Consider the following 5,835-nt stretch of genomic DNA (forward strand, 5'->3'; position numbering starts at 1 on the left):
TCTCTTTCAACATTTGATCAATGTGTTATTCGGTTCTATTTGCCATACACAAAATGTTTTATGCCAAGAACATCATTCCTTTCTTTCTACAAAATTTGAAAATGGGTTTTATTTTAATGTACTTTTTATACTGTTTCTTTCTTCCAAACTATCCTTTCCATTTTACTGTGTTTTATGTCAACAATCCCATTTTGGTTCATTTTACAGCATGATTTTATTTTACTGCACAGTCAAAAATACTTGTGTCCTAGCTTTTTCCATAATTTGCACAATGCTTTTTTCAACACAGAAGTTATTGGTTCCAATGCTCAATATAGTAAAAAAGGGTGGATAAAACTTAAGGAAAACAGATTTTTCACTTTGGACATGCTGCTTTCCTCTTAACCATAGATAGTTTCCTTCTCAAATGCAGCCCTAAAATATTCAACAATGGCTTTCAAGATAAGAACAAGAAATTGTCTATCCTATTTTTGCACAGTTAACATGCACCTCACTGATCTTAATATGAATTTGCTATGGGGAACCTTCTTCCTGGCTGCTCCTCATCTATCCACTGCTTCTTGTTCTACCTTCAGATGCTTTGAAAAATAGCCTGACCACTCTTTCTTTGGGACCTTTTAGGTATTTGAACACTGGTATCATGTCACCGCTAATCCTTCTTTTCATTAAACTAGATATAACCTATTCCTGAAACCATTCTTTGCATATTTTAGCTTCCTAATCATCTTTGTTGTTCTTTACACGCTTTCCAGAATTTCAACATCTTTTTTGTACTGTGGTGATAAAAACTAGATGCAATGTTCCAGGTATGACCTTACCAAAGCAGTATAAAGTGGTACTAGCACTTCACACGATTCTTTCCCTCTGTTGAAGCTAATACAATCCTTGGTTGTATAAACAGAGGCATAGAATCAAAATCATATGAAGTATTAGTATCAAAGGTGAGTTGCTCTTGGTTTGGCCCAGATATTAGTAGTGATGGAAGGAGGCTCCACCTGCCCAGACACTTCTGCGCATGCGCAGAAATGTTGCACATGCGAGCGAACTGGTTGTAAAAAATGTGGAAACCCACCATTGATTAGTACAACTTTATAAATCCTTAGTAATCCTTAGTAAGACCATATCCGGAATATTGCATCAAGTTTTGGTGATCATATTACAAAAAAGATGTTCAGATTTTGGAAAAGGTGCAAAGAAGAGCAACTAAGATGATCAAAGGCCTAGAAACTACAACATATGAAGAACAGTTGCAGCATTTGGGTTTGGCTAGTCTAGAGAAAAGAAGGACTAGGGGGATGATAGCAATATTCCAGTATTTGAGAGGCTTCCACAAAGAGTAGGGGGTTAATTTATTTTCCAAAGCACCAGAGGGCAGGACAAGAAACAACAGATGGAAACCAATCAAGGAGAGAAGCAACCTGGAATTAAGGAGAAATTTCCTGATAGTGAGGACAATTAACCAGCTTGCCTTTAGACATTGTAGTTGCTTCATCACTGGAAGTTTTTAAGAAGAGACTGGACAGTCACTTGTCTCAAATGATATAGAATTTCCTGGAACTGGATTATGCAGGCTGGGACTAGTAAGGGAAAGATCATGGATATTCCATTCATGGAATGAAAACAAAGATATTACCAGAATGTCCTTAAAGATGTAAACACGGGCATCAAGAATTTCATTTCCATCCAGTTATTAATTTACATATTTCATAATCTGAAGGAAAAGAAGGTCTGAGAAACATAAAAAGAGGGTTGGAGCCTGGAGCAGGTCAAAGCAAGGATGTTGAAAAAATGTGGTAAAAAAAGTTAAAATGCTGCAATCAAAACTCTATTTGATTTTTACGTGAATGCTCCATTTAGGAAACTTACTAGCAAGGACAGGAGTAATATGGTTATTTTCCATTGCGACTCCCCAACAGTTGATATTCAAATATTTTACCTTAGATTCAGGAGTGGTAAATGCACATGAAAACTAAGAGCTGTTAGTAGTTCAACTAAAATTGAGCACTGTCCTTTGAAAACAGTTTAAAACTATAGCCATCATTATGCCTAATGGCAGAGAATTCCATAATTTAGTGGCATAAGGTACAAGTAAAATGCTCTTTCCCCTAATTCCAAATTCTTTGTAAATGGACAACTGAAACAGAGAGACTAGCTGCGTGTTAATGTAGCTTAAGCCTGAGGCTATTGTCTCTGCCTAACAGAAATACATGTGGTAATTTTTTCTTACAACATCCTAGATAAAGCTGCATGTAACACGGTGATTATATTGATAAGCACTGGCCTTAAGTGTTCAGCCTTGAGTATATAGCCTTGACTGATATCAGTCAAGGATTTTTGATATAATAGGCATTTTTAATCTCTAATACAGCAAAATATATCATCAATTATCCTTGAACCTTTGGACAACTGAAGTGATTTCCTCACCCTCTCCAATCAAATAGTGGGAAACATCACCAAATTAGACACATAGCATTAAATCAAGAGCAATATAAAGGCCTGGATTATTTTAATCAGATGAGGTTAGACAATAAACATATTGGGAAGTGAGGGAATTTCTGACAATATTGCTGTATTTTGAAATCAAAGATGCACCAACATAATTCTTGAAGCTTTGCCTGAGGCCTCATCAGCTAAAGCAGGGATGTCAAATTCGTGATGTCAGATGACGTATCGTGACTTCCCTCGCTTTGCTAAACTGGGGTTGGGCATGGCCAGTTTGTGATGCATCCAGCCGTGTGGGCTGCAAGTTTGACACCTCTGAGCTAGTTATACATAAAGTGGTATTTTTAAGGGGGAAATTTCTGTACTCACCGATAGGAAACTTATTTGATGTCTGTAATGTATTTTTAATAGATTATTTTTCCAGCCTCAATTTTAATTTTTGGACATTAAAAGATGTATATTATTTTATAATAATGTTCATTTGTTGATTCCTTGGTTCCATCATTCCCTCCTAGCTTTAATGATGTTACCTACAATAGTTAGGTGGGATGCTGTGGCTCAGGTGCTAAGATGCTGAGCTTGTCAATCAGAAAGGTCGGATGTTTGGCAGTTTGAATCCCTAGTACCGTGTAATGGAGTAAGGTCTCATTTCTTGTCCCAGCTTCTGCCAACCTTGCAGTTGGAAAGCATGTAAAAAGGTAAGTGGAAACCACCTTTGGTGGGAAGGTAACAGCGTTCCATGCACCTTCGTCGTTTAGTCATGCCAGCTACATGACCATGGAGATGTCTTCAGACAGTGCTAGCTTTTCAGCTTTGAAACAGAGATGAGCACCACCGCCTAGAGTCGGGAACGACTAGCACATATGCGTGAGGGGAACCTTTATCTTTACCTTACAGTAGTTAGGTAATAAAATGTCTGCAAGAAAATTCCCAAGCTCAGAGATCATCAAATACTCCACGGTTCAATCCTAAACCACAGGTAGTCCTTGATTTACGACCACAATTGAGCCCAAAATTTATGTTAAGTGAGAAATTTGTTAAGTGAGTTTTGTCCCATTTTACAACATTTCTGGCTACAGTTGTTAAGTGAATTACTGAAGTTGTTAAGTTAGCAATCAGGGAATTTGGCTTTTCCATTGACTTTGTCAGAAGATTGCAAAAAGTGATTACATGACGCTGATATACAGCAACCATCGTAAATATGAACTAGTTGCCAAGCATCTGAACTTTGATCACAAGATCATGGGGAGGCTGCAAAGTGGTTAACTGGGAAAAATGATCATGTCACCTTTTCCAGTGCTGTTGTAATTTTGAACGGTCATTTGAACTGTAGTAAGTCGAGGACTGTACAAATATACTAATATACTTCTACTAATGTTCATTTGATTTGAAAAATATCTGTCATCTTATGTCCAGAAGTTCTCAATGTGGAGAAAATACATTAGTCAGTACAAATATTCTGAGTCCCCATTATCTTTTAGGTTAAGAATAGAAAGTTACCATTAAGCAAGTTAATGTACCTGTCCTGCACCTTTTGCAATTCCATTAGATTGGACTATAACGGATCTTGGAATTATTTATTTCCTGTTTTAGATTTTTCTTTTACTTACTTTGAAAAAAAGCACTGTTTTAGGTCCTTGGCTTAGTAGTAGGAACTGTCACTTACTTAAAGGAAACTGAAGGAAATTTTAAGAAAAATCCCACTAAAATAGTAATTTATCATTGGCAACAGCAACAAAAAAGGTGACACAATAATCCTCTGAATTTGAAAATCTATCAAAAAGCAGCTGTGTCAACATTATTGCAGAATAAAATCATTTTGAAGGCATTTCAGTGTTGAATTTCCACAAGCAGTTTGTTTATAATAGTTAAAATTCAAAAACAAGTTCCAAAGAACTTCTCTGCAGAAGAAAAGTTTTTTTTGGGGGGGGGCACAATTAGAATTGTTGTACATTCCACATTACAGACTAATAAACGTGGTTTAGTATCTGAAACTATAATCCAGTTTGCTGAGCCATTGATGTTAATGGACAAAAATCAATATAAAAAAGCATTGGTATAATATGAACATTCAGTGAATGTTCTGTTTGTGACTGAGTCTCTTAAGAACATCCTACTTTTGGCACAAGGATAATCTAGTATATTACAGAAATCTTGTTCTAGTCATAAAATAGGAGAAAGAACCTGAAAATTCCTGTAAATCACCTTCTGACAATGTTCTTAGTTTGTGAAATGCACAAAATATTATTGACTTGGCTGAATTCCACCTGCATGTTTTTCTTTAGAAAGCAAGGATCCTTTGAGATGTTGACAATTTGAGTTGCAGAACTCCTGTGTCAATTCCATCTTTTGTGGTCTTGTGCAAGATGTTTCTTGGCTGAAAGAAGCCAAGATTATGGACATATACAATGTCAAGGCAAGCTAGGTACAATCATCTCATGACTAATAACCATTTGAACAACTATGCTTTGAACAACTATGCAGCAGGAACTATGAAGTGAATTTATTTTATTGAAAATATTATAAACTAGTATAGATAATAGATATTGTAGTACTATAATAAAGTTATTGAGATTACAATTGAATTCGCTAAGTATTGATGAGAAGTTAACTGACGTATCACTAGAAAATAATTATCAATGAAGTCTTATGCATCTTGGTTCTTTCATAGATGATACCTAATTTCAATCAAAATTAGATTTTATGTAAGATTAATATTCAACCATTGGACTTTGTCTCTGACAATAAAAGCTCAAGCTGTAGTACCCATTGCAGTCTTCATTATCTCATATTTCACAATATTGTGATAAATATATACATTTGCATGAACTAAAGGTTGAAACAACTTCCATGTTGGAGGGGTTTATTATTTATTATGATTATAAACCAGATGAGATAAAGCAGAGTACTTGAATATAAACCAAACTTTTTCCATTATTGTGAATGGGATCATTTCAAATTTAACTGATGGACTGAATCAATTCAAGCTTAGCTCAAAATAAAATAACCATAATTCAGTGGGAATTTAATTGAGTATATCTCAATTAACTTCATAATATTTCCCTTGTATCAGCTGTTTGATTAATAGGGAAACACAAACATGCATTGGCAAAAAAGATACTGTATGTGTAACAATATTATACTGAAACTGAAAATGTATCATGTTTTCATATATGGAGCAAACAGGACTTTCTATTATAGCATTTTCTTCTTGCTTTTCATATTTACTGCAAGTCAGTTGAACATTTGAAATTTGGCAATTTATTATGCATTTTCTTCAAAATCAGTTAAAAGTTCTAATTGTCTTATGAACTTTGACCCTCAAATTTAAGGCAGGAGCAGATTGAACCATTTGTTTTTCAAATTAATAAATACGAAAAATATACAGAAATA

This window comes from Thamnophis sirtalis, unplaced genomic scaffold, assembly GCF_051295495.1.
Source record: "Thamnophis sirtalis isolate CommonGarterSnake01/CBP01778 unplaced genomic scaffold, rThaSir2_p1.2 scaffold_2, whole genome shotgun sequence".
Taxonomy (NCBI): domain Eukaryota; kingdom Metazoa; phylum Chordata; class Lepidosauria; order Squamata; family Natricidae; genus Thamnophis; species Thamnophis sirtalis.